Source organism: Aethalodelphis obliquidens, unplaced genomic scaffold (assembly GCF_003676395.1).
Source record: "Aethalodelphis obliquidens isolate GAN/ISIS:26980383/991018 unplaced genomic scaffold, ASM367639v1 scaffold30, whole genome shotgun sequence".
NCBI lineage: Eukaryota > Metazoa > Chordata > Mammalia > Artiodactyla > Delphinidae > Aethalodelphis > Aethalodelphis obliquidens.
In genome coordinates, this window is record NW_020837974.1 from 21,911,695 (window position 1) to 21,933,997 (window position 22,303).

General features: G+C 40.6%; 1 protein-coding gene across 7 annotated transcripts in view; it reads left to right on the plus strand.

Annotated features, from left to right (window-relative positions):
- The window catches only part of DCUN1D3 (defective in cullin neddylation 1 domain containing 3), a 35,200-nt gene that overhangs the window by 1,054 nt on the left and 11,843 nt on the right, over positions 1–22,303 (plus strand). For 3 of the 7 annotated variants that reach the window (XM_027126698.1, XM_027126694.1, XM_027126697.1), the window contains exon 2: positions 3,957–4,048. The exons of 3 other annotated variants lie outside the window; for them this stretch is intronic. The gene's annotated coding sequence lies outside the window, so the exon portion shown is untranslated. Of the gene's footprint in view, positions 1–3,956; positions 4,049–4,941; positions 5,121–22,303 lie in introns of all 7 variants that reach the window. One more of the 7 variants, XM_027126695.1, reaches the window with a different exon arrangement.

Here is a 22,303-nt window from a genome sequence, read left to right on the forward strand (position 1 = left end):
CATTAACAGCCCTGGAATTAAGGGGCTCAGACCTGGAGGCCTTCCTATGCACCTTTGCTATAAACGATAACCATCTGTGCCTGAGGTAATGGGGCTGGAAGCTTTGCCTGTATCCTGTATAGGAAGTGGGACAGGGTGACAAATGTATTGTGTTTTTCCGTTACCCCCTCACCCCCCATCCTCTCCCTTGCATACCCCTCCTTTCCACTTTAGTTCTCCGTGGCTAGGTGGTAATCGTGGTGGGTTTTGCTGTTGTTTGTTTTTTTTTTCTTTATTGCACTTGGTATCTTGGTTACCTCTTTTGAATTTGGTGTTCCACCTCCATCCCAGATCTTAACTGCAAGCTTTGTAATACTTCAGTTACAAGCTGTGTGTCTTTGGGAGTACCTCTCAATGCCTGGTCGCTCCCGATTAAGATGAGCGTTTTCTTCTATGAATACTGGAATTCCAAAGCCCTTGCAAGGATTCCTAAATGGCATCATAGCCTAGGAATCAAGGTCTCTTGCTCTAAATACTTTGTGTGTGAGGAATTTAAATGTTGTCAACTCTTTCCAAAGTGATTTGATGTTAGGCTAATTCTGGATTTCTGTGTTTCTCTCCACCCACACTTCATGATGCACTTTGGAGAACAGAAAACCCCATATTACTTTTTTGTTTCTCCAATTGGACAATAGCTCTTTTATCTTCTCCATTTGCGTGTCTGGCACACAAGTCTTCAGTGAACACATTTGGCTTGTGCTGATTCCCATCTTATTTATTTAGTTTATTCTTTGTGTATAGGTGGTCTTAAACGAGACAATGTGATTTGCTTAGTTTTGTTTTAAGGAAGAATACAAATCAGTAACGGCTATGAAAAAATTATTTGAGAAAAAAATTATTTGAAGAAAGCAAAGAATGATCGGAAAAGAAGGTCTCTTTGTTGATGTTCTGTTGGTTTAAGGAAAAAAAAAAAAAGTAGTGCTACTTTAGCCTGTTGTAGAGATTTCAGAGTGAAGTGTAATGATTCCTAGCTTGGTGTTGATATTTTCTTTGGAAATCCTCTGTTGAGTCTGGCACTGTGTTTTCTAAAGAACTTTAAGAGATGGTGCCCAAATTTTAGGGATCCTTTGAATAGAAAGTGTCCGTAAATCCTGTTCCTCTGTAACTGAGTTTATGTGCATATTGCTAGAAGAATTATCACAACGGGTTCCATCCTACTCATCAGGGCTTTCAAGCCTGATAAAACAGAATATTTAATGCTTTGATTGTACAAGTAACAGCATGTTTAGATGTTTCACAGAAACGCAACAAAAGAAAAAAATGACTGCTGTTCTCACCTTAGCTGATTGGGAATCATTGAATAAAAAGTCCAAAATTCATTCATTCATTCAACAAACATTTATTGACCGGCTACTAATTGCTAGCCAGTATTTCGGGCAGTGGGCATACAAAGGTGAACATAGCAGTAAGGTCCACGCTCTCATGGCGCTTACCTCGGACTGTGGGGTGAGGACAGATAAATTAGCAAATCGGACTTCCATAAGTGCTGAAGAAAATAAGAGTGTTGTGATAGAAAGTGTCTGGCTGGGATTCGGTCTAGACCTTTCTGAGGAGGTGACACGTAAGCTGAGCTTTAAATAAAAAGGAGCCAGCCATGCAAAGGTATGGGAGGAGCCTTCCAGGTTTAGGGACTAGCTAGTGCAGAAACTGGGCTAGAGTGAGTTTGGCAAGTTCCAGGGAGTAGGGAAAAAGGGGAGGTGGAGGAGGCTGGGCTGTAGGGAGGCAGTAATAGCAGAGTCTAGTGAGCAAAGAGGAGAGTGAGAAGAGTCTAGGTCAGAGAGGTGGAGGCCAGGCTCAGAATAGGTAGGCAAAATAAGAGGAAGAAGGAGAAGGAAATAGAAAATCATGTTCCTTTTTAATTCTGTTGCCTTTCCTAGAGTCTCACCACACGCTACTTTGAGGGTACTCTTGGACTGTCATAGGAAAAAAAAAGTCACCCTGCTGAGAGTGGGAGAGGAGGAGGCAATGGTCATCTGGGTCTTTTCTGGCAGATGAATCTCAAGCCATGTGTTAAGAATTCAGCAGGATGTTCAACTGAGAGATTGCCTTTTTCCTTACAGGATTTTGCCTTATACACTTTTAAAAATTGCATAATGAGTACCCCAAATGTGTTCTAGTATATGAATCCTCCTTTGCTTCCAGCTGTGAATTTGGGGCTGAAGGTTGGGCAAGTGATAATAATATGCCCCTGTTGGTCTACAAAGATGACCATTAGGATCTAAGTTTGAAGTTATTTTTTGTAGGGAGGCGGGTTTTATGTTGCAATATTTCCACTCTTGTCTGATCCACCTGGTGACTAATAACACTCAGCTGAGGTGTAGGTTGGTGCTAAAAGTTTACATTTATCCAATGTAATCCACACTCAGCGGATTACATTAGATAAATGACCATTGTGGGCATAATCCCACTCTGTGGACATCTTTGGGCTGGCATGTAACCAAGTGATGTAACCTACTTTTGCCTTCTGTTGGGGCCATTCATCTCCAGCAGTCAGCTGCTTTTCAGCCTCACCTTGACCAGATTGTCCACTTGAGAGGCCCAATCAGGACTCCTTTTTGATTTGGCCCTCTTGAGCCATGACACAGTCGGCCAACAGAAAGAATATGCTGTTTTCTTCTTTTGAACACCACAACAGTGACTAGTGTGTTCTTTGAGTGAATTGGCCCTTTGAGCCAGGCAGTTGAGAGACTTAAAATATTGCTGAGGCTATTTGTAGTAAAGTTAGTATCAGAAATGCTAAGTAAAACCTTTTAGTGTTTGGGAAAAATGAATCAGAAATTTTGGACTTGTCACCTATTTTAGGTTCTAGTAATTTACTAGCATGGGTAGATAGATTATCAAAAATAACTTGAATAGTTTCCTGGGCAGTCCTGGGGTAATGAAGGGGATGGAGTTGAGCCTGTACTGACTTACTGAATCCCAACTTGAGTGCAAATAGGAAGTCTTTTAGTTAGCAAGCAAGTGAACAGCTAGGACCAGGCAAACAATAGACTCCACCCTTTATACTGCAGAGTAACTCTAAGAAACTGAGAATTGAAAAAAAATATATATAATATGTATATGATTTTGACCTAGGTTGAAGAATTTTGGCCTCTGTATCCTAATGCTGGATTTTAAATGCTGTTATTAAGCTGTCCACTGTTCATCTTCATTTTAATAGTTATTATAACTCAAATATGAAAGTATCCTGTAGGCTGAAATTTCATCAGCCAATTTGGAGGCTGGTGGCTCTTTTCTAATTTGTGAAAGGGGCGGATGGGCAGGAGGGGACTTGAATACAGGGAGAAGCCATCAACTCCTACGTTGGCCACTAATTGTGTTTGGGGAAAGAATCCACAAATCTAAATGAATTTAGATTCTCAGAGCTGAACTGGCCTTTTATTTATTTATTTATTTATTTAAAAATATTCATCTATTTATTTGGTTGCGCCAGGTGGGCTCCTTTGTTATGGCACGCGGGCTCCTTCGTTGCAGCATGCGAGCTCTTAGTTGTCACACACATGTGAGATCTAGTTCCCTAATCAGGGAATTGAACCCGGGCCCCCTGCATTGGGAGCACGGCATCTTAACCACTGCGCCATCAGGGAAGTCCCCTGAACTGGCCTTTTAATCTAGGGTACTAGTGGATTTGTTTCTCAAACTCCCAGGGCTTTTGGACAAACTCTTCTTAAAGAAGAGTTGATTCCACTTACTTTTGGAGTTGTGGGTGTTATGCATTGCATTAGATGACTTAAAATTAATCTGATTTTGCTACTGTTTTGATATCTTTACAGTAAGGACAGTTAATTGTACACTGGCTGCCAGTTGTTTTAAGATGAAGATGTGGTAACTCAGATTGAAACAATGGTAATTATGTGGTGACTCCTATTTCCCCAGTTCTTGATAACTTACAGTTACCTCTTTGTGTCTATTTACAGATGTTGATACCAGTGAACCAGGATCAATTCTCCCTAAATGTTGGAACAGTGTTCTGAAGCTCTCTGCACAATGGACCAGGGTGTTTTATTCAGTTAGTGTCTTTCAATTAAAATCTAGTTTTACTAGTTCTTGTATCTGTTTTTCTAGGTGAATGATTAGTGAATGATTACAAATAAGAACTTAACATATTAATTTAGTGGAAGTGGCTCAAACTCTAATTCTTTGAAGTTGTGATATGTAGAAAGGAGAAAATGGGAGGAGGGAAATGCCAAATCCTCTTCTTTAAGATGTGTGCAAATGAAACTATTTAAATACCAGACATCAGAGTAGGGAAGCTCAGTCAAGGAATCTTGAGGTGGTGATTAGCCCTTGTAGCAAAGTAAGCCATCTATGGCCAGTGCCCTGATACCAACCTGATTACACGAAAAAGTAGGCATCATGTTGACGACTCCTGACTTCCCGATGGCTTGTCCTTGCTCAGGAGTGTCCTTTGACTCGTGCTGTGTTGGTGGGTTTCAGGCTGAATTGCATCATGGAAGCTTAGGTTGCATAGTGCTGGGAAGCATAATCCATGTTCCTGTTCTCCCTGCTCTGCTGGAGGGCTCAGCCTCAGGACCTGGGGACTGGAAATAATTCTGTCACTGAGGCCTGGAGATCCAGACCAGATATATGATGACTGATCAAGGATCTTGGATAGCATCACTGCATAGTGTAGGACTTCTCATTTTTGCCCTAATCTCTGCTGGTCAGTCTAGGACACAGTGTGTTGGAAAAACTTGCTTTCCTTATTTTAGTAGTAGATTGCTTCCACCATATCAAGACCGCCGGGTTTGTTTATAGCTTTTAGCTCTTGTTGGTTGATGAAGGGTTTGGATTCTGCAGTGTTTGCCTAAAGTGGGTTGGTGTGTGACCTGTAATTTTGATTCTGAATAAGACTCAAGTCATAGCATTTACTATATTGAATGCATTTAATTCTTTCTCCAGTTAAGGAAGAAGCAGGAAGAAGATCCTCAAAGAACCTTAGAATATCTGGCATGATAGTCTTTCAAACTGGGCTATGTGGAGCCCTCTCAGGGATCATTTCTGGCGTATGCCCCCTCATCTCACTGTCTTCCTTCTACTTCACTGCCCCGCCCCCCCCACCATGCTTCACTCTGCAGAAGGTACCTTGATATTCTGTTCTATTGGGTTTCCCCGTAAGATTTCAGTCAAAATGTTTTGAGGCTGAAAACAGATCAAAAAGCAGTAGGTAAATGGAAATCTAGAAAGGTTAGTAAACTTGCTTAAAGTTACAGAGCAAGGTACTGGCAGCTACAGGACTAGAATAGGACTTTCTCTGCACTAATTTTGTTTTCTCATTTACTACATTGCCTCAAATATGACATTGTAGGCACTCAATGGAGTTTGAGTTTAATTGAATCCTTGGTGTTTGGTCTTTTATATTACTGGCTCTTTACTCAAACATTTTGTCACACACTACTGTTCTTTCAGAGAAAAATCCTTATAACCAGTTTTGAAACATATGTGAAGTTATTGATGGTAATAGTACTAGTAAGTAGCTGGCCTTTCCTCCTCAGAATATTTCTGAAAGTGATGATAGTACTTTCAAACAGAAGTGGAGGCTTTATCACTCTAAGTTCTTAAGATAAGCTAGTGGCATGCTGTCCAGAATGCCTGTGCAAAATGCTGACCTCGGGCTTCCCTGGTGGCGCAGTGGTTGAGAGTCTGCCTGCAGATGCAGGGGACACGGGTTCGTGCCCCGATCCGGGAGGATCCCACATGCCGCGGAGCAGCTGGGCCTGTGAGCCATGGCTGCTGAGCCTGCGCGTCCGGAGCCTGTGCGCCGCACCGGGAGAGGCCACAACAGTGAGAGGCCTGCGTACCGCCAAAAAAAAAAAAAAAAAATGCTGACCTGAATATTCCCATTTCCAGTGACCTGCCCTGGAATCTGAAAAGGAAAATCCAGGTATACCCACTGACAGAAAAGCTTTAGAATGTCTCTGTGGGAATAACTACAATCACCATATTCTTTTTTCTAAAAAATCTGTGAAGCAAATTTGTTTTCAGTTAAGCATTTACTTTATATCTACTTGATGACTACCTAGTGACTCCTCTTTAAATAGGAAGGGAAGGCGAGGAATACCACTGCAGTGAGGGTGCTGGGACCCTGGCAGCATGGGTTCTAGGTGGCAGGATTGTGGACATGCTAGAAGTTCCAGGTCCTCAAAGGAGGCATTTTCCCCAGTTGTAGTGATATTTTCTTTATTCTAAGTGAGTGTAATTCAAAAGTGAGGAGTGATGTGTAGTGAATGTTCTGTGTTCATTTTAAAGAATGTTTCTGTGGTTCTTTTTCTCCTAGTAAATTAGTTTATCTTTGAAATAACTCGTCACTTGTCTAGTCATTTACTCAAAACAGTTGGTTATAGCTGATGTCTATGGTAGGAGAATTTTGCTTGGGGGTTTACTAACATTTTATGAAAGAGAAAAGTCTAAAGACCTTTCTAGAGACATTTAGATAGGTGGGTTCCATTGTGGGGAGGAGAACATGTAAGGGAGCCGGCCTTTGCGGGGCAGGGTGGTGGTGGTGATATTGTGGGCTGTGTGTACGGGGTGAAGAGAAATGCCCATTGATGGTCCAGCTGGGGAAGGGTGGAAATTGCTGACAATGGCACTTGATGGGGGAAGAGTGGGTCAGGAAGGAGCAGGCCCACAAGATTGCCCAGTGCCAGGGAACGCCATTCACAGGGAGGGGGAGGGGGACCTATGGAGTTGAGTAATTCATTGGCCCTGACCGGGACCCTGACCACAGTACTCTCTCCCCTGACTGGAAAGTGTATTCCTGATGGGGAGGGTTGAGTGCAGGGATGCAGTATCCGGTTTGACCAGATTGATCTTCAAGATTGACTAGTTGGTCATGATTGACTGCTTATGGAGTACTGGCCTAACTTTTTTGAGATCGCTCTTTTGACTTTTGCTTTTGACAAATAAGAAGTTGGTAAACAAGAGGGAACGTAATGTCCCTGGGTCTGTTAGAGTTTGAGTTAAAGTACATAATACTAGGTGGTGGTGATTGTCATTTAACAATGTCTGTTATCCAAAGGGAACAGTTACATATAAACTATTGAGGTAATTCATGATTCTTTTATAGGGACTATAATAAATGGGAAATAAATCACAACTAAAATGATTAATTAAAGAAAATACATTTTGACTCCATATTTCTACAACATTCCCTGGTCTCTTTAGCAGGTCAAATTAATTCTTTAGTCATGTATAAGAAATTTTATTCTACCAGGTACTTGTGGATCTGACAGAAGCCCAAATTTCCTTCTAGTGCTGAAAACAGCAAGCACTACTCTGAATTGGTGACAGCTATAGATTTAATGATTAGATCAAGTACGGAGGTGCCTTGTAAGCATCAGTTAAGTTGGTTGTAATGTGGACCTCTTTTTCTGAGGTTAATTATGACATTCCTGCAACAATTCTCTGACATCACTGAGTGTCCAACAATTCACTTCTGACACAAACTGCCTGGAGTTTGTGCAGACCCCATAGGCTAATGACTCAGTCTCACAAGATTGCCCCACTTCAGGTGCCAGCCCCAAGTATCAGGTCTCAAGTTACCTACCTGCACTTCTGCCTGGCAGAGTACAAATTTCCCACGACCACCCTCCCCCAGGTTCGATAATTTGCTAGAACATATGACTCATAGAGCTGATAAAACATGATATTTATGAATACAGTTACATTATAAAGGTTATAACTCAGGAACAGCCAGATGGAAGAGATGTATAGGGCAAGATTTGAATTGGGGGCACAGAGCTTCCGTGTCCCCTCTGAGCATGCCAGCCTCCCAGCACATCAATGTGTTCACCAACCCTGAAGCTCCCCTAGCCTTGTTTCAATTTCAGTTGAGGTTCCTTTGTGTAGGCAAAATTGATAAAAGCATTGGCCTTTGGTGATGAAACTTCAACTACCCTTCCCTTCCTTATGGGCTGGAGGTGGGCCTGAAAGTTCCAGTCATGTGCCTGGTCTTTCTAGTGTGGCCAGCATCTCTCTTAAAACTATCAAAAGGGCCCACCCTGAGTCACCTCTTAGCATAAACTCAGATGTGGTCCAAACCCTGCTCCTTATGAAAAACAAAGGAGCCTATCAGTAAGGAAATTTCAAGGGTTTTAGGAGCTCTGGTAGGAACTGGGGACAAAGACCAAATATATTTTGTATTACATCACATTAATACTCCAGTTTTGCATCCCATAAGTAGGAATAAGGTTACCTAAAGTTGATTTAGGTGATAAGTAACTATGCATTTACTGTTAATTTGATGGAGGTTTTTTTGGGGGGTGTGTCAAGAGAGTGCAAATTGCATAGCTTCAGATTACAAGGAGCAAACTCTTCCCTCAATCAGTATGAAATGGCACTCCTAGAATGTGTTATATATTGAATTTAACAGGTGCACTACCTCTACAGCTCCCTAATGCAAGAAAGGAGCTCACTTATAGGAAATCAGATATACAGAAATCACGTTTCCTTTCAGTGTGACTTCAAAGATTCAGGTGTTCATAGTGCGCTGGTTAAGAGCTTCAGCCTGGAGTCTGGGTTTGCATTTGAACTTTACCGTCGGCTTGCCACTTGACCTTGGATGAGCCACTTAACATCTCTAAGCCTTGTTTCTTTCATGTATTAAGAGAGGATAATAACAGTAAGTAGTTGTGAGGAGTCAGTAAGACAGTACATTTGCAGGACATGGCACATTGCCTGGCATATAGATAAACATTTAATAACATTAGTTATTATTAGCTACATGCATATATAGCTAAGCTGACAGGGATTGGCAGCTCCCAAAGGGCCAGGAACTATATCATTTTACCTTCTTTTATATGGGAAGTATGGGACAGTGTATAAAACATTGCTAGGCACACAGTAGACACAAGTTATCTATCACTCGAAAATAAAACCTGCTCCGGGTATCTGGGAAATACAGGAGTAACTCTGTAATGGAAACTTCCAGCCTGTTTCCAAAGCTGGCCTAAAACCCAGAGATGGAAAATCTTCCTCCTGAAACCATATAGAGCATGCATGAATCTAGCAACGGGGACAGGGGCTCAGTGGCTAGAATATTGTTGGATCAAAAAATGGGAAACTGGGCTTCCCTGGTGGCGCAGTGGTTGAGAGTCCGCCTGCCGATGCAGGGGACGCGGGTTCGTGCCCCGGTCCGGGAAGATCCCACATGCCGCGGAGCGGCTGGGCCCGTGAGCCATGGCCGCTGAGCCTGCGCGTCCGGAGCCTGTGCTCCGCAACGGGAGAGGCCACAACAGTGAGAGGCCCGTGTACCGCAAAAAAAAAAAGAAAATGGGAAACTGATCCAGGAGACATTTTTATCATTGGCAGTATGCCTTGAGGTTCAATGAGTTGGGCAAAACCGCATGAGACTTTGGGAAGGAAACAACAGATTTATTTCAGTCGGTCCAGACAATCTTTGAGAGTCAGCTGGCAAGTATCATGTTATAGTTGCTTCTCGGAGAAAATGAAAAACCTGGATCCACTGGCAAAGGGCTTACCAACTGCTTGAGGTTCACTTTTTGGGGAAGTCCCCGAAGGCCAGGTCTAATTCTCCTTGTAGCTTACCCATCTGGAGATTCTATTCTAGTGGACCACCATTGGACTAAGTACTAGATTCTAGTCTAGACTCTGCCACCAGTTCTGTGTGTCCTTGGGCAAGCTATAGCCCCTCTTTTAAGTGTTTCCTTAGCTGCGACAAAGGATTTGGGACTAAATCACTTTCCCGAAGTGTGGCTTTGGTTACATTCTTAGTATATGTGCTGCTGAAATGAGCATGCAAGGGTGTGTTTTTTATACTATTGATGGTACGTGAGATGATTTTTGCTGGATGAATACTTTTCGCTTATTCTATATTTTAATGTGTATTAATGAAAACATAACTAGCATATTAGACCTATGACTTCATGGATGATGTCGCTTAGGGTGATATTTAAAGTGGATGTGATTTTTTTTAAGCTTTTAAGAAAAATCTTAGGGGAGCAGTAGTTGGGATGGTAAATGGATATGTAAGATCATAAAGGTTGTGTAGGAATGGCTGAAGTTTATAAGTTCTGAGACTCTAATTCTAGTGCAGTGATGTGGCACCTTCATGAAGACTTTGTGGTGATGGACACAATAGGACAGGTCCAAATATGAGTGACTTTAAAAACTTGCCTAACTCAAGCAAATTGACAGATTTATATTTGTGCATTCATGGTGAAAATGCCTATAAGTTGGTTGTGTAGAGTTTAAATTATCGTAGACATTAGTGGGGGTGGCTTTTCTTAAATAATAAAAAATGAATAATGTTGCTTCCTCTTTCACTTTTAGGAATTTCCTTGAAATCTGGATTGATCTTTAGTTCCTTTCACTCTTTGCTGTTGGAACTCACCATTGTAGGAGTTAGGGGTTCCATTTGTTCATTGGGGAGGGAGAAAAGGCCATCCCTGTCTCTTGAACACATGCCTGTGCATGTGTTCTAGGTTCTGGAAGGCCAAGACTCTGTCGCATTCTAATGATCTATACGTTACTTCTTGCTGTTAGCTACTTTAAAGGTGCAGTGTGATGTGTGCCCTAAAATGAAGATAAACTCTGAGGCAAGGTTTATTTAAAATTTCATTTCACTTTTTGTTGTTTTGGTCATAACTCAGTGTACTGGGGGTCTTGAGAAGTAAAATGAGCAGTGGTAGAAATGAAATAAACTTGTGGGAGGTACTTTCTTTTTAAGCAAAAACCCAGAATAAGAATGAAATCTTGATTGCATAATAGGAGCCAAGGAAGCTGCTTTCAGATGTAGTCTATGGTTCCTTGAGTTTTTCTTTTCTTTTCTTTTCTTTTTTTTAAGCCTTAATTACCTGTGTTCCCTTGACACTTTCTGTGTATATTAACGCTGTCATCTTTCATTATCTACATTTGGTTGTTAGCCTCTGTTCTGCAAGTGATTTTGTTCTGTAGTTACCTCAACGTAAAGGGCCATGCATCTGGTATAGCTCCTTGTCATAAACTGTTGAATGTTTCAAATTGTAGTTTTTAAAAATTGCTATAAAGATGGTTCCAAGTCTGTTATCTTTCTGTGTTATCTAGTCAAGATTAGGTTAAAAAAGAACAAAATGGGGACAGTGATGTAACCCAAGATTTTTTTTCTCCTTCATTTTTTTCCTTCATTTATTTAATACAAAGTTTCGACATGATTTCATGATGAGAAACTCTAAGATGTTTCCCGATTGAGGTGGAATCTAATGTTCCAAGCCAGAAACTCTCAGACTTTGTAAATTTTGGTTTTGTCATTCATACTATCTTCTCTCCTGAGAAGTAGTGACCTGTGTTATTTGGCACATTGGAAAAGGGAAAAAGCCTGTACTCAGGGCTATATTTTGCAGGATTAAAAATCTCTTTTCTTACTAAAATCTGTTTCATGACATGCATGACATTCATCCTTTGCACAAATTCACAAGACCCACCTTACTAAAGGTAGACGTCAGGTTTCTGACAGAGTCCATTTCCCTTGGTGCAGAGGCTAGTCATTATTTATAGATAATTGCTGATGAGTGTGGAGATATTCTGAAAGGGGATATGCAGGGGTTGTGACATTTACCTTTGGTCTATAGACTAGGATTTGCAAACCTAGAGTGAGGTTGTTTAATACCTTCTCTTCTTGGGAAATTGCCATTGGATCAATGAGTCTTGGTTAAGATTTCTTGAGGGCAGCTGAATAGTTGGGCTTTTAAAGATGAAAGCCACATAAAGAACTATTCTTTCCCAATCATACAAATAATTATCTCTGTGGTAGTATAATCCCCATAGAAGTATAAGCATTCAAGACCATACATTTAAAAAGATAAATATAATTTTGAGTCAGAATGAAAGATGTGCAAACATAGTGGTAGAGTTCAGACCATTCTTACATGTTTCCAGCACCACTTTGGTTTTCTTATGGCAGACTAACCTTTTAATTCATCTGGAGTCTTTTCACTTCTAAAGTAAAGCCCTTTTAGGATGCTGGAAACTTGAACTTTCATGGTTACCTTCAAGTCAAAAAAAAAGGTGTACTCGAACACTTTATTAACTCTTGACTTTAAACCTCCCTGTCAAAGAACCGGAATTGCTTAATTTATCAGAACATTTGCTTTTCTAAGTTTCCAGCTCACAACCATTCTGTGGCGTAGCAGAAAGAGATAATAAAAAGTTAAGCAACAGGTAAAAATCTTTTCCTGTAGCCTTTTACCCATTTGGAAGCAGTTTTTCCTTCCCTCTGAAGCAGTTTGGCCTAAGCTCCTCCTTTTTCTGATTTGAAGCTTTACTATTTGCATACAATGCTTAAATTGACTCACTCAACACCAAGTTCTGAACATCTCCAAGTATTTAGTACTTTTGACTCAGGCTGCTTAAGCAAAAGATTACAATAGAGGCTTAACAGGACAAAACCTTTAAAAACACACTTTAATGGTACTCAAGGTTTCCAAACAGATACAAACTATTTTCTAAGAAGAACCAGACTATGTAGTTTTCAAGTTAGACATATGAGCAAGGAAGCAGCTTTCCCAGATGGAATGTGGATCATTCACAGAGAACTTCTGAAACTCAAAACTTGTCTTCTAGATCTTGGCCTCCAAACTTGATTCTCTCATCACTGACTTCAAAGTGAAGTATGTGTAATCTGAATTTTTCTTAAGGGCGAACTCTAGGATTGGATGCATGTTGCTTCAGGAAAAATAAATATGTTTATATGTTGCCAGTTTTTCATTCCAGTAAATTTGAGTGCCTTTTGTGGACCTTGTTCTTAAGGACCTTATGGTATGAAAACAGATAGAACAACAAATAGAAAATGTTGTGAAACCTGTGCCCAAAATGTTAGTGCTATAAATGAAGGTGTGAAGGGACAAAGAGGGTCTAGGTCAACTTGAAGGAGTCAGGAGAGGAGTCCTGTGAGAAGTAAAATCTGACCTGGGCTCAAAAGACCGAGACTAGAGAGAGGAAGCATTCCAAGCGCAGGTAACAGTATGTGTAAAACTACAGAGGCATGAGAGGCCATGGCATCTTGGGGAATGGCACATGTTTCAGTATGCCCGAGGGATGTGGAATGAGAGCGGGAGAATGACAGTAATTGAGGCCAAATTCAGAAGAGCCTTGTATGCCTTATTAAATTTGGATTTTATTTTGTAGGTGAAGGGGAACTATTAAATAATTTTGAGTAGGGACATGGCATATTCACACGGGCTATATGTGTGTTAAAAAAATCAATCCAGTGGCAGTGTGGAAGACACTGGAGGGAGCAATCCCAGAAGTAGGTAAACTGTGAGAATACTGCAGTAAAGGTGGCAGGGGGCTGAACTGTAAAATTAGGGAGTTAGAATTTACAAAGTTTGGCATAATCTGATGAAAGTTTACTGCTTGCATGTCCCACATGGGTTTTAGGCTCAAGGGTGCTCTGCTCCATACAGTCCCTCAGGGACCCAAGCTGATAGGGGTTCCACTCTCGTGTGCTGTATCGTGTGCTGAACTGTCTTGGTCACCATGGCAAGGGAAGAGATGGCTGGGATGTCATATGCCAGCTCTGTGCTTGGGCTGGGAAATAAGTATCACATCTGTCTACAGCTCACTGTCATTTCTGCCTACAGCTGTTTGGCCAGAAATAGATACATTTCCCCATCTAACTGAAGAGGCTGGGAAACTGGGGGAGCTGATGGAATGTTGGCTGAGCTTCTCTGTCTGTGCTACAGTATAGGGACTTGAGTAAGGTACTTTATTTCTGAGCTTATTTCCTCTTCTGTAAAACAGGAATATCAAGAGTACCGGCCTCAGTCCCAGAGACTCTTTTAGGAGGATCCCCAAGACACTTTCATAGGATCTGGAAGATCAAATTCTCTTCTTAATAATACTAACATCATTTGTCCTTTATACTGTCATTCTCCCATGAGTTTTATAGAGGCTACATGACATGTTATATCACAAAAGATTGAATGGAGAAGCATATATGGGAAATGAGCTGTCTTCTTTTAAGCCAGACCTTAGGGACACTTGCAAAAGTGTAAAACAGTGTCACTCTTCTCATTAAGTTTTTGGAAATACAGTTATTTTTCATAAAAATGTTGTTTATGTTAACATGCCATGGTTTATTATTGATATTTTATTTATTTATATTTTTTAGAGGCTATTATTTTTTTTCCTATATGGACTTCCCCTTTTCCTAAGTCTTCAATATTTTATTCTTTGTACTATACATACTTCGATAACCTTGCTTAAAATGCATACATATGTCATATGGTAACACATGGTGTGTATTTTTTAATATTTTAATTTAATTTTTTTAAGATTTTTTTTTTATGTGGACCATTTTTAAAGTCTTTATTGCATTTGTTACAATATTGCTTCTGTTTTGGTTTTTTGGCCAAGAGGCATGTGGGATCTTAGTTCCCTGACCAGGGATCAAACCCATACCCCCTGCATTGGAAGGTGAAGTCTTAACCACTGGACTGCCAGGGAAGTCCCCAGTTTTTATTTTATATTGGAGTATAGTTGATTAACAATGTTGTGTTAATTTCAGGTGTACAGCAAAGTGATTATACATATACATGTATCCTTTTTCTAATTCTTTTCCCATTTAGGTTATTACAGAGTTCCCTGTGCTATACAGTAGGTCCTTGTTGGTTATCTATTTTAAACATAGCAGTGTGTATATTATTGATATTTTAAATGAAGTAATACAATTTTTTTTTTTTTTTTTTTTTGCGGTACGTGGGCCTCTCACTGTTGTGGCCCCTCCCGTTGTGGAGCACAGGCTCCGGACGCGCAGGCTCAGCGGCCATGGCTCACGGGCCTAGCCGCTCTGCGGCATGTGGGATCTTCCCAGACTGGGGCACGAACCCATGTCCCCTGCATCGGCAGGCGGACTCTCAACCACTGCACCACCAGGGAAGCCCAAGTAATACAATATTTTTAAATTTCTCAGTTTAAAAAAGTACCAACCTCCTAGGGTAGCTGTAGGGATTAACTTCTGTCACGACTATAAAATGCCTAGCATTGTGTCTGGCACAATAACTATATTGGAGGGAACCTTTAAGTTTCATCTTGAGCTTTTCTTACTATGGGTCATATCTAATTAGTGGATTATAACCAACAATTAAAAACCAAATAAAAAAAAAGAAATAGCATAAATCAGAGTTCATCACTGAAGTGAGAGTAAATACTGCTTAATGAGTGGTATGTGTGTGTATATACATGTGCATTTGGTCAGCATGTAACGTGTTTCTTACTGAAGGTCGCAGTTCAAGTTGGAAAGACAGTGGTTTAGTTCAAGCTCTCATTTTGCAGTGTCTGAAAGACTTATGCATACTAAACAAAAAAATGACTCTACTGTAGTATGTTTTTTTGAAAGAGGCAGTTTAAACTCTGTATTTTTCAAAAGTGGGCTTGAGAAGCATTATCCCTAATTTTGAGAAAGAGTAGAACATGGTTTGAATTTAGAAAGTGTTTATTAGATGCCAGTTAGCCCTTTTCACGCTGCCATATACACTTCCTGCCTTCTTGGAACTTTAATCCAAGATGTGGTCACTAAAACAGTAACATCTTTTCTGTGCTTGTCATTTCTGACTATCTGCTTGAGAGCCATGAATGTTTATGTTCCACAGGAATAAATAATGTACAATGCATTCAAGTCTTGAATGCATAGTAGAAATAATTGTCTGTTATACTAGAATGTCATCATAGACAATAAAAAAAATTCAGTCAGAAGAACTTACTGAGGAAGGAGTTGATGAAATATTTTCCTTTCTTTTTTTAAAATTTTTTTCGGCCTGGAAGAAACAAGTATCAAAGTTGTATTTAAGATTAAGTGACTTCTCGTAATGAGTAGTGATGTCAGCAAACTGATGTACAGTGAGCAACATGCTGTGTCTTTTTTGGAGCAGTGGTGGATAATAGTTAACGCTTTCATTTTGATAAGCCCATTGGTGACACTGAGTAGTACCCTGGGTGAATAGGAGTTAATACTGGCTGCCTGGCAGAAGTAGATTTGTTATATAATTTATGGTACCCAGAAGCCCTTTGGGGAGGTCTTTATTACTATCCTGACAGTATCCATCTAGGCCTGGAGATTAATTTTTGTTGTTCTCATCTAGTTCTGCCAGGCTGATTCTCATAACTGAAAGGGTAGCAACTTGCTGTTAAATGCTGGCACTTGGCTTTTGCTTTTGACACAAAGGTATGTTAATCAAGAATGGGTGTTAGGAATCTGGAAATGTTTCAGTTAGTGATTTATTATAGTTTAGAGGCTTTTCTTCCCAGTTAAACTGATTTAACTTCTGAAAAATGAGTCAATTCAGGGTTTCAAACGTTTCCTCTTCAACTAGCCTCAAAAAACGTTTATTAGCGTTTCTGTCTTGTAAATTGCTGCTGCAATTCATTTGTGTCAGTCCTGCCACTGCTGAAACAAATGCAGAAGGAGTGTCAGTTTAGTTTTCCATCCTCTGATACATGGACTTCTTAACTCTATTACTGGTGGACGTCCACTGTTAGTTAAACAAGCCTGTACTATTTTTTAATGACTCACTGAGAAGTCATGTGGTGGTGTGATCCCTGTCCCCAGCTACCAGCACTTAAACTTATAATTTTCAATGTATTGTGTTAAAACAAACTTCTAATTCTGGCTATTTTTCCTTTCAGTTTTAAGCCTAAGGTTGGAAGCTCTATTTTTATAAAATACTCTCCTAGAAAAGTTGCTGGTGTTGCTACCCCCAAATACTGGCCCTGGGGGTGGGGAGAGAAAGAGCTGACTGTTTCACATGCCTAGGCAGAATGTGTGGGCTGGCCTGCCAGCCAGCAGAGGTGGAATCTGCCCTTTGCTTTCTTGGCAAGTACGTCTGGCTTTGAAGGCCCTGATTAGGATTTTAGGTCTTGTCCTTTTCTTGCTGTTATATGAAACGTAGTGTATTGTCTCCAGTGGTTCTAAAGAGATGGAGGACCTCGATGGTCCACATCCCTTATCTTTGACAAGGTACGTGCTTCATCCCTCAGACTTAAAAGCCAATCTGTCATCAAGCGAATTTTTAAAAATACTACAGTGGAACAAGATGGCTTAAGAAGTGTAAAACTGGCTTTGAGTTCTTCTTGTTCACTACGTAGGATGCGAAAAAGCTGCTGGTTTTTGCCCTTGCATCTCTAGACACCTTAAATGTGATTTCTTTGTTTATTGCGGTAGAGAAGAAGCAGTGCAGACCAGCAGCAGCAGGTTTTGCACTGACTTCACCTGCTTGGCGAATCCTTGGAACTTCCTAGAGTGCTGCATGGCTATGGCTTGAATAAACTGTCTGGACTTTCACCCTTGCTCAAGGGAGAGGCAGGAATGATTTCCATTATTATGTGAATCTTTTCCCAGGGACTAAGGTACAGGTCAAAAAGAGGCACTATAGGATGAACATCTCCCAATTTCAGCTTCAGATTTTGGCTTTGGCTGTGTTTGAGGTGAAAATTAGCTTGTGGAGTGAGGAGAGATGGAGCTGATACTGCTGAGAAGCTGTGTTTGTATCACATTATATGGTAACTGATGAGGTAGGGAGTAATTGGAACAATGAGACAATTTTCTACTTTCTCTTTGAAGGTAGTGGGGTGTTGAGAGGCAAGGCATTCAGGAGGAATTGGACCTTAGGAACCAGCTCTTGAGTGGTGAAATTAAGTTCTACTGTACATTCTTAGGGCTCAGCTTCCTTTACTGTTGAGTATTTGATAACGTCATCATATAATTAGAATTGGTATGAATAGCTGTCAGATGATATTGAGAACTATGTGCTAGAGACAGTGCTGAATATGCCATACTCATCATTTATTCAAGCATGAGTTAATACATTTAAAATGTGCATGGACTAGTGCCTTGGATAGAAGTGCCCAACTAATATCAGTGATTATTATTTATTCAGGAGATATTTACCAAAACATTTGCTTACATGACAAAGCTTAGGTGCACAGCCAAAGTGGTGAATGAAATAAAATCCCTGCTCTTGTGGCAGTTACCTTCTAGTAGGGGGAGCGGACAACAAATAAGTTAACAAACAAGAATTTCAGAGAGTGGTATGTGCTGAAGAAATGAAATAGTGTGCTGGATCAGAGGGAGAGGGCACTTTAGATTGGTTGGACAGGGAATGCATCTCAGCATTTGAAGGAGATGCATCTGATGTGAAGGAGCCATTTATTCTTCACAGTGACCCTTTGTCCCAATTTTCAGGTGAGAAAACAGAGGCGCAGGGTGACTAAGGATGTGCTGGGAAGTGAATAGAGCTGGGCTGTACAGACCCAGTCATTCTGCATCCAAAGCATGTCCTATCCTTCCCAGAAAGGTAGCTGTAGGAGCTGCAGTATCTGCAGTTGGTTTTGAGTGAAGGAAATGAATGTGGTTGCAGTGCAGGTAAAACCCTCATGCAGTTCAAAAAAGTTGCAATTTTATGAACCCTCAGTTATGGGGTGCAAAATTTGAGTATGAGTGTGTGTACATATGTACAGCTTATTTTGGGATCCAAAGCTGTCTTCCGATTTTAAAAGGTGGTGACAAAAAGAGCTTGTGGCATTGCTGCTTTATTGTAGGATTTTCTCATATTGTTTTTTTGGAAAATAGGGCCTACCTGCTAAGGCAGAGTTTATTTTTTTGTGTGTGTGTTATTTATTTATGGCTGCATTGGGTCTTCGTGGCTGAGCGTGGGCTTTCTCTAGCTGCGGCGGGTGGGGGCTACTCTTTGTTGCGGCGCACGGGCTTCTCATTGCAGTAGCTTCTCTTGTTGCAGAGCGCGGGCTCAGTAGTTGTGGCTCCCGGGCTCTAGAGCGCAGGCTCAGTAGTTATGGTGCACGGGCTTAGTTGCTCCGCGGCATGTGGGATCTTCCCAGACCAGGGCGCGAGCCCATGTCCCTTGCACTGGCAGGCGGATTCTTAACCACTGCGCCACCAGGGAAGTCCCAGGGCAGAGTTTTAATAGACAGCATTGCAATTGGCCATTAGGTGGTGGCAATTTTGTCAGATCAGTATGGGCGGGAAGTGGGTGGGAACTGGGCTGGAATCATAAGATGTCTTACTTTGCCAAGCCTGTAATACCATGATGCCAGCCACCAGGTATAAAGCTCTATTTTTTATATGATTATCTGCTTATCTTTACCCATGTTAATGTACCCTTTGGCCTCATGCCATATGAGTGCACATTTGTGAAATAAGTAACTTGAAGAAAAAGGCTCAAACCTTGGGGCCTCAAGTTTCAACCAACAGGGAATGTATTTCCAATAAAGACACACTAACATGGCATTTCCTGTCACCGTCTTCAAAACCTGAATGCTTTCTAAATAGGCTCTTCAGTACTTGAAACCAAAGAGAAATTGTTTCAATAATAGTCATTGAAACCAAGAGGGTAGCAAAGTTCTGGTCAGGTCTGGTCTTTCAGTTTCATAGGATGTGGTTTAGATCAAATAACCTATTTTAGTCGGAAGATTGATCATGTTATTGCATAGGGAAAGACTTCCAAGAGCTTTTGCTTTACGGCCTTTCACGTGGTGTCTGAATGCTGGGAGGAGGTTCCTCCTTGGGAACATGAAGATGACAGAAGGATACACAATAGAAAAAAGCAGCTGTAAGTGCTCTGTGGCATATTTGCTTGAAGGAGGCTTAAGGTTGTAAGAATTGCAATTGGAAAGGTTCTTTTTCTCATTAGTCATACCATCTTTCAAATTCTTTTAAATAGCATTATCATGGTCCACCCAGTTGTAACGCAATTTTATAGTTTGCTCGAGTTTGGGATCATTGGTCTTAGGGTTCAGCTCAGGGGTCTCTTGATACATTGGGTTGAAATTGTGGCCTAGTAAGTTGGTCTTCGACCATGGTATCAGATCTTCTGTTTCTTTGCTCTGTGAGTAGAAGAGGTCTGAGTGACAGCTGTGTCTTGGTAGGGACTCTCTGTTGTGACAGAAAACCTGACTTCTGGCTTACGGAAAAGGAGAATTAATTGGCTCATACAACTGTAAAGTTCAGGCTTTGATCTGACTTAGGTACAATTAGATTCTGGGTGCAAATAATGCCTTTGAAACTGATTTTCTCTTTGTCTCTTGGTAGTGATTTTATTCTGGTGTCTTACATGCATTTGAGGTGAGACCCATCTGATAAGAAGGGACAGTTTAACTCTCACAGTGACCCTTGGATAGGCATTATTATTTTCCCTGGTGCTCTTTCTGGCAAGATGACCGAAGCAGCTCCAACCTCCTTTGCTTTCGGTGCTAAGATTCACTTTGTCTGACTTAGGTTATCTGCATATTCCTGGCCCAATCATTGAAGCCAAGGGCATAGGAGGCTTTGGTGGGCTTGAGTCACATGGTCCATTATGAGCCCCACCCAACTTACATGACCAAGAGTGAGGGAGAGGAATCTTCTAGTGAAAATTGGTGGCCACCTGATGAAGAACCTGGAGGCTGGGGGAGCAGACAAGTCTGTGCTGTAAGCGATAATATCCTTTGGTCCAGTCTGAAGCTAGAAAGCCATATAATAAGTCTGTGGTCTAAATCCAGCCTATTAACCGTCTCAAGGGTGCCACAGTTCCATTTTGAACGAGCCTCTTGCTCCCTGGGCATGTGATTCACTCAGTTTCAAGTCCATGGGTCAGACCCTTCTACCCCAACGCTAAACCTATGATAAGAGGACCTCATTAGACCTTAGGATGGGCGTTATCTTTTTTGTGTGTGTATGTGACATAGGGGAAGTTTCATTTTCTTTTCAAAGAATAAATGGGGGAAATGTAGCTATAATTGAAACATACCCTTATGATTAATCTCTTCCTGTCCCCCACACCGTACCCCACCCCCATCATTTAACAACACTGTCTTGAAATCCTTGGAGCCAAAATTGTTGGATTTGTCAGTCTTTTGATGTGATTTACAATGAAGCGAATGGTCTCTCTCTTGTTTTCCATCCTCCTTTGGCAGTTTGATATTTTTTCTTAAATATGTCTTAAAGTGCTTTTGGTAAGGTGTTTTTTTTTGGCTTTTTTTTTAAGAAATTGAATTAGTTGACACATATTACAAGATGATGTAAATACTCCGAGTACACTCCCATTGTGTAAGTTGACACTACTTTTTTTGAATTCACATTGAATATTATATATATAATATTTTTTTGCACAGTCTTTGATCTGTTGTTCCACTTCTAGGAATTTATTCTCAGGAAATAATTACAAATGTGCTGAATTTTAGCTGCTATTCTGCTTATTATCCCAGTATTATTTATAATAGTGAGCTACTGGAAGCAAACTAAATGTCCAACAATGAGAGTTTATTTTAAATTGACAAATTATCAATGAAAGACCTATCTGGCTATTAAATCTGTTTTAACAGAGAGTCTCAACCTTTCTGTAACCCCTCTGCAGTGCAGCACCAAATTTTTGACAGATTGAGTAGTAGGCTATAAATAGTTTATGGGTTGTGTGAAATAGCTGGTGTGTCAGTGGTGATACCGGTACTGCCATTGAATGCTGCTCTTTTAAAAGCATTTGATGAGAGAAGATTTATATGAAAAAGTATAAAATGGAAACATTTGCAAAATAGAATGTACAATACAACCCAGTTTTGTTTAAAAGTTCAATGTGTGTAGTATGAACATGCATGTATTTACTTAGGTGTGCCATCCATATGTGCTTATGTAAAACACTGAAAGGATATACTCCAAAATATTAATTGTAGGTGGTGGGATACTAGGGGACTTTTTTCTCTTTATGCTTCTCGTATTTTCTAAACTTTACAGAATAACTATGTAATGCTTTTGAATTTGGCAGTGGGTAAGAAAGTCTTAGTGGCCTTAGTTCTCTGACCAGCTTACTGATGTGGTTGAAAACGGATATTCTTTTATTATACAGATCTTTTTTCTGTCCCTCTTCCTCTTCCCATCTACTATGCATTAGCAGTCAGCTTCCATCATGGGCCTCTAGGAAAAAACTGAATTTGGATTTTTTTTTTTTAAAGAATTAGCAAACATCACATTAGTTACTATGTGATGAACCTGAGATCTATTTAGAAGAAATGTGGCTCTAGAAACCACATCTGTACATTTGTGGTCATTCAGGTGCCGCTCTAAGACGTCTGCATGCACTCATTTATCATCTTTATATTGGGTTCCTTTCTCATCTTTTGACTCATTTCATAGTTTCCTTTCTTGCCTTTCTTTCACTTAGATGCAAAGACCAAATCTCAACTCCAGTTAACTATTTTTCAGTCAGTTATTGACTACTGAATTCCTCAGGTGACTGAAAGGTGAACAGTTGATGTGGTAATTGGGTGTTTGAGGACAAATTAT